The sequence below is a fragment of the Prunus avium genome, chromosome 5 (assembly GCF_965620075.1).
Source record: "Prunus avium chromosome 5, drPruAviu1.hap1.1, whole genome shotgun sequence".
Lineage (NCBI taxonomy): Eukaryota > Viridiplantae > Streptophyta > Magnoliopsida > Rosales > Rosaceae > Prunus > Prunus avium.
The window spans coordinates 6,908,309-6,916,051 of NC_142288.1; the positions used below are offsets into that span (position 1 = coordinate 6,908,309).

General features: G+C 40.3%; 1 non-coding gene across 1 annotated transcript; it reads left to right on the forward strand.

Annotated features, from left to right (window-relative positions):
* The first annotated feature begins 383 nt into the window (after nucleotides 1-383).
* On the forward strand, nucleotides 384-490 carry LOC148294240 (small nucleolar RNA R71). Its single transcript, XR_015836197.1, has one exon. It is a non-coding gene; the product is annotated as a small nucleolar RNA R71 (small nucleolar RNA).
* The last annotated feature ends 7,253 nt before the right edge of the window (nucleotides 491-7,743 follow it).

Here is a 7,743-nt window from a genome sequence, read left to right on the forward strand (position 1 = left end):
GGTTGTAGGAATTTACCAACTTAGCTTGCTCTTGCACAAATTCTGGATATCCAGCCCCAAGTGGACAAGCTATGGTAGCATGGTCAGGAGTTTCGCAAATACTACACACTTCCTTCGAAGGGCTTCTTGAGTTTAATGCAAGAAGAGCATCTAGCTTTTGTTCCAGTTTTGAAATCTGCACACTAGAAGCATCATTAGAACCACTAATAACACGTTTACCTCTTGTATCCGTATGTTGGGTCTCCATTGCTATCTCCTCAAAGAGTTCGTATGTTTCTTCTGGAGTTTTGGTTTTAAAAGAACCACCTACAAAATTGGTGACTATATTATGACTAGAAGGGGTTAGTCCTTTATAAAACATACGCATTTGAAGCTTCAATGGAATCCCATGATGAGGACATTGGTTGAGCAGCCCATTGAATCTCTCCCATGCTTCACAAAACGATTCATCATCTTGCTGTGCAAATAACAAGATCTTATCCCTAAGCATGTCGGTCTTTTGCGTGGAGAAGTATTTCTCCAAGAACTTCTTTTGAATGGCAGCCCATGTAGTGAGTGAACCAGGCTTCAAAGAATTCAACCAATATTTCGCCTTATCCTTCAAAGTGTATGGAAACACTCTCATTCGAAGTTGATCTTCTGTCACACCTATCAAGGGAAAAGAACTCACAACATTAAAAATATCCTTTATATGAGTTAATGGATCTTCATTAGGTAAACCATAAAAGGAAGGCAGCATATTAAGATGAGAAGATTTAAGCTCATAATTTCGAGCTACAGTGGGCAGCAAAATGCTTGAAGGAGATGCTGGAATTGTTGGGATATCAAGTTCTCCCATGAACTCATTGGCAGCCATCTCTTCTTCTTCTTCTTGGTCTGAACTTGCTTCCGAATTTGAAGGTGAAGAACCAGGAAGTTCAGTGTGGAGAGCAATACTTGTAAATGTGGCAAGAGCTTGCTCTTTTGCAGTTGACAACTCTCTTTCTAGACGATTATGAACTTCAGAGATCACCCGGTTGGGTTGCAACGATGGTCCTGCGTTCAAAGATCTCGAGCGTTGGAACGAAGACCTCACTTGTTCAAGGAACGGTCTTTTAGACATAAACTACCTGAAACAGAAAATTAGATTAATTAGAAACACTAAAAAGAATAGGGTAACCTTGGGCACATAACCAAGGAAGAACTTTCGTTCAGTCCCCGGCAACGGCGCCAAAATTTGTTGTTAATTATTATGTTAACTCGCAATTGTACGGGGCAATTAGTAATATAGCAAGACAAGTACGAGGTCGTACCCACGAAGACTGAGAAGTTCAAATTAGTTATGTACGTAGATTACTGAATTCAAGAAGTTAGGAAGTTAAGTCTAAAACAGAAATTAAAGTGAGAGTGATTGTGATTGTGAAAGGAAGTGAGCAAACTGAAATTGCAAATGAAAGCAAATAAACAAGTGTAACAAAGAGTGGTTTTAAGAGTTGGAAAACAGATTTGGAGACTAGGGCATTCGAATCACCATAACAATTCAATTCTGGGTTATATGGAGTCAAGTAACAAGTCTAATTCAGATTCAAAGATTGATTCTAGCTAAAGTATGATTAGGCCATGGTGTTTGGTCCTAACCTTGTGTTCCTAATTCCCTAATTTGATCATTTGTTGTCTAACCTAAAATTAAGCATTAGGAACCCATTAAGCATAGAAGAACAATTTAAACAACCAAGCATGTATCTAATCCCTGTTGTCGAATGTCCATACATACTCTTCCTATTCATAGTTCAATTCGAATTAAAGCATGGTGTCTACTCTTAATTCAAACCAAGATAGTTAACAAACAAGTTCTAATGGTGATCAATCATTCAAACAAGCATGTTAACTTATAAGCATAATGAATAAGAACATGAATCATGAATCAAACTTGAAACTCCAAACTTATAAACCCAGAATATTCATGTTAGGTTACATCGAAGCCCTAGTTATGGATTTAGCTACTCATAATGGAAAAGAAACTAAAATAGAAATGGGAAAACATAATGAATGCCATAAGAGTAGAAAAACCCTTTTCTGAAGTTCTTGTAGTGTCCAATGCTTCTCCAAGAGCTTCTCCACGTCTAGAAGGATGTATGAAGGATATGGAGGTGATTTGAGATGAGCTTGAGTGAGTGGTGATGGCTGAGAAAGAGGAAATTCGTAGGGAAATGGAAGGGAGGTTTTCTGGAGCTGTTTTGGTGATTTTGGGGCAGTTTAGAGTATTGGGTTGATTGCTTGAGTGTTTGGGGTTGTGGGAATGTATGAGGATGATTTCTGGATGATGGAAGTGTGGAGGATGGCTGAAGTGAATTTTGTAGCTTGAAGACTCCTCTATTTATAGGGCTAAGAGGGAGGAACATCATGATGAAATCCAACACCACCATTCCTCATTTAATACAACCCATAACTCCCACTTCATCTTGTCTATGTTAGTGTGGTTGGAATCAATCCCATTCCATACTTCTTTTGCTGCACCTCAAGCTTTCTTCACATGGGATCAAAGGTGATCAATTGTGGCTGCCTTTTGCTGCCAACCCATGTGGTCTTCTTTTGGTTGTTGAACAAAAACGAGTCTTCTGAACCAGACTTGGTGTAGGAAGGCCAGAGGTTTCAAAACTTCTCCAATGGGGCTCAAATGTGGATATGTTATAGTAGACACCCATTGCAACAACTTCTATGAAGAAAGTATTCCCATCGGAGCAGTAGAAGTATGCATTTTGGGCCTTGCAATTTGGCTGCCGAACAGAGACTGGAATTGACTTCATTTCATTTATGCTTTACATGCATGCACATGCTTTCTCTATAATAACTCCAGCATGTACCAACTTGATCCTTTAGACTTTCATAGCTGGAATGCCTCCCCACTTCACTCATTATGTTGGATCCAAAGTCAGTTGCAGCATGGGTGAGGCACATGGCTCAAAGGAGGAGACAAGGCTCAAAGCTGGCAGCTGCAAATCCTCCTGAGCATGGTTCAGTGTTGGACGGGCTAAGGACTCCACATATGTTCAATTGGGCTGAATTTTGGATATGTTATACTAGACACCCAATTGAACAACGGCTATGAAGAATGTCTCCTCATCCGAATTGTGCAGATTGCTGAAATGAGACCTGCAAGGTGACTTACGAAACTGGACTGACAAGAAGTGTGGCCCAACTTTGGTTTTGTCTTTAAGCTCTTGCTCTTATCCCAATCAGCCCTTAACATGCATGGATTGCATCAAATGTGATATCTTGCTATCTTAACCTACAAAACACACAAACAGAGGTAAGTGACTCAAAATAAAGAGAAACTAAGCAAAATCACTAAGTAAAGAAGGCAAGCAAGTGTACGAAATTATGGACTTATCAAAACAGAAAACGGATTAAAAGCACAAGTTTAACTCAATAACATAACCAAATCATAAGCTAGAAGGGTACAAAATGATATACAATTATGAACCGATCAAATACCCCCAAACCTAGATTTTGCTAGTCCTCGAGCAAAACAACACAAAACAAAGTTAAAAACAAAAAGTTAACTAAACCACTTTCGTAGGTAACTCGATTGCATTGAGCGTATACAACAAGCCTTTAAACCTCTAGGCATCCCTAGTAGGAGGAGTTGTGTCTCCTGAGGGTTTAACAGAAACGATACCCACAAACGCATTACTAACTCTACAAAACAAAGTGGTTAGTAAAACTTGAAATCAACTAATGAGAACGGAAGAAAACTTTAGTCATACCTCCAACACCGTAGAGTTGCCAAGATAGGTGATCAATCAGTGTGTAATGTGGAAGCTATAGCTCAAAGGCACACGGTATCAAAGCAAGCACACTCAAACCTTGAATAAAGAACATGCTTCGACTCTAATTCTCACAGATAACACTCAATCACTCAGAACCAATGATTTTATTCTCTCAAACAAGCTTAAGTGAGTATATGAAATAGAAGCACAATATTTGGTTAAATCTCATGAAGGGAATCAAATACTAAGAATAGAGATACACACATACCTACCAGCACCCATGAATACATCCTCAAAGATCAGCTAGGTCTTTCACAAGGTTTGTAATGAAAGGTAAGGTTAGGGGAAATGGAAGAATTGGAAGGAAAAACAGGTAACTTAAGAACATACCAAGATTGCATTCTTCATTGATCTGCAAGGTAGCATTGAATTATAATGGCATGGCTGCAAACTTCATGGTACCACCTGGCATAGACTTCATGGTACCACCTGAAATCCAATCGCTAGAAGTATGGAATACAACAACTACTCTGATTAGGAACGAACTGTAGTTGAAATTGAATTGACCAATTTCTCACAGCTATTGATTTCGGATCGAGCCCCAAACTTGGGCAACATTATAATATGGTGGGAGGAGTCATTTGGTGAGTTTTGAGTGAAATCCAATCGCGAGAAGTATGGAATACACCAACCACTCCAATTATTAACGAACTGCCGTTGAACTTGAATTGTCCAATTTGGAACACCTATTGATTTCGGATAGAGCCCAAAACTTGGGCAACATCATAATATGGTGGGAGGAGTCATTTGGTGAGTTTTGAGTGAAATCCAATCGCTAGAAGTATGGAATACACCAACCACTTCAATTAGGAACGAACTGCCGTTGAACTTGAATTGCCCAATTTCTCACACCTATTGATTTCGGATCGAGCCCAAAACTTGGGCAACAACATAATATGGTGGGAGGAGTCATTTGGTGAGTTTTGTGTGAAATCCAATCGCTAGATGTATGGAATACACCAACCACTCCAATTAGGAACGAACTGTCGTTGAAATTGAATTGACCAATTTCTCACACCTATTGATTTCGGATCGAGGCCAAAGCTTGAGCAACATCATAATATGGTGTGGGGAGTCATTTGGTGAGTTTTGAGTAAAATCCAATCGCTAGAAGTATGGAATACACCAACCACTCCAATTAGGAACGAACTGCCGTTGAACTCTAATTGTCAAATTTAAAAGACCTATTGATTTCGGATCGAGTCCAAAACTTGGGCAACATCATAATACGGTGGGAGGAGTCATTTGGTGAGTTTTGAGTGAAATCCAATCGCTAGAAGTATGGAATACACCAACCACTGCAATTAGGAACGAACTGCTGTTGAACTTGAATTGTCCAATTTCTCACACCGATTGATTTCGGATCAAGCCCAAAACTTGGTCAACATCATAATATGGTGGGAGGAGTCATTTGGTAAGTTTTGAGTGAAATCCAATCGCTAGAAGTATGGAATACAACAACTACTCCGATTTGGAACGAACTGTAGTTGAAATTGAATTGACCAATTTCTCACACCTATTGATTTCGAATCGAGCCCCAAACTTGGGCAACATCATAATATGGTGGGAGGAGTCATTTGGTGAGTTTTGAGTGAAATCCAATCGCTAGAAGTATGGAATACACCAACCACTCTAATTAGGAACGAACTGCCGTTGAACTTGAATTGTCCAATTTGGAACACCTATTGATTTCGGATCGAGCCCAAAACTTGGGCAACATCATAATATCGTGGGAGGAGTCATTCGGTGAGTTTTGAGTGAAATCCAATCGCTAGAAGTATGGAATACACCAACCACTTCAATTAGGAACGAACTGCCGTTGAACTTGAATTGCCCAATTTCTCACACCTATTGACTTCGGATCGAGCCCAAAACTTGGGCAACATCACAATATGGTGTGGGGAGTCATTTGGTGAGTTTTGAGTAAAATCCAATCGCTAGAAGTATGGAATACACCAACCACTCCAGTTAGGAACGAACTGCCGTTGAACTTGAATTGTCCAATTTGGAACACCTATTGATTTCGGATCGAGCCCCAAACTTGGGCAACATCATAATATGGTGGGAGGAGTCATTTGGTGAGTTTTGATTGAAATCCAATCTCTAGAAGTATGGAATACACCAACCACTCCAGTTAGGAACGAACTGCCGTTATACTTGAGTTTCCCAATTTCGAACACCTATTGATTTCGGATAGAGCCCAAAACTTGGGCAACATCATAATATGGTGGGAGGAGTCATTTGGTGAGATTTGAGTGAAATCCAATCGCTAGAAGTATGGAATACACCAACCACTCCAGTTAGGAACGAACTGCCGTTATACTTGAATTTTCCAATTTGGAACACCTATTGATTTCGGATCGAGCCCAAAACTTGGGCAACATCATAATATCGTGGGAGGAGTCATTCGGTGAGTTTTGAGTGAAATCCAATCGCTAGAAGTATGGAATACACCAACCACTTCAATTAGGAACGAACTGCCGTTGAACTTGAATTGCCCAATTTCTCACACCTATTGATTTCGGATCGAGCCCAAAATTTGGGCAACATCACAATATGGTGTGGGGAGTCATTTGGTGAGTTTTGAGTAAAATCCAATCGCTAGAAGTATGGAATACACCAACCACTCCAGTTAGGAACGAACTGCCGTTGAACTTGAATTGTCCAATTTGGAACACCTATTGATTTCGGATCGAGCCCAAAACTTGGGCAACATCATAATATGGTGGGAGGAGTCATTTGGTGAGTTTTGATTGAAATCCAATCTCTAGAAGTATGGAATACACCAACCACTCCAGTTAGGAACGAACTGCCGTTATACTTGAGTTTCCCAATTTCGAACACCTATTGATTTCGGATAGAGCCCAAAACTTGGGCAACATCATAATATGGTGGGAGGAGTCATTTGGTGAGATTTGAGTGAAATCCAATCTCTAGAAGTGTGGAATACACCAACCACTCCAATTAGGAACGAACTGCCGTTGAACTTGAATTGTCCAATTTCTCACACCTATTGATTTCGGATCGAGCCCAAAACTTGGGCAACATCATAATATGGTGGGAGGAGTCATTTCGTGAGTTTTGAGTGAAATCCATTCGCTAGAAGTATGGAATACACCAACCACTCCAATCAGGAACGAACTGCCGTTGAACTTGAATTGTCCAATTTCTCACACCTATTGATTTCAGATCGAGCCCAAAACTTGGGCAACATCATAATATGGTGGGAGGAGTCGTTTGGTGAGTTTTGAGTGAAATCCAATCGCTAGAAGTATGGAATACACCAACCACTCCGATTAGGAACGAACTGCCGTTGAACTTAAATTGTCCAATTTCTCACACCTATTGATTTTGGATCGAGCCCAAAACTTGGGCAACATCATAATATGGTGGGAGGAGTCATTTGGTGATTTTTGAGTGAAATCCAATCGCTAGAAGTATGGAATACACCAACCACTCCAATTAGGAACGAACTGCCGTTGAACTTGAATTGTCCAACTTGGAACACCTATTGATTTCGGATCGAGCCCAAAACTTGGGCAACATCATTCTATGGTGGGAGGAGTCATTTGGTGAGTTTTGAGTGAAATCCAGTCGCTAGAAGTATGGAATACACCAACCACTCCAATGAGGAACGAACTGCCGTTGAACTTGAATTGTCCAATTTGGAACACCTATTGATTTCGGATCGAGCCCAAAACTTGGGCAACATCATAATATGGTGGGAGGAGTCATTTGGTGATTTTTGAGTGAAATCCAATCGCTAGAAGTATGGAATACACCAACCACTCCAATTAGGAACGAACTGCCGTTGAACTTGAATTGTCCAACTTGGAACACCTATTGATTTCGGATCGAGCCCAAAACTTGGGCAACATCATTCTATGGTGGGAGGAGTCATTTGGTGAGTTTTGAGTGAAATCCAATCGATAGA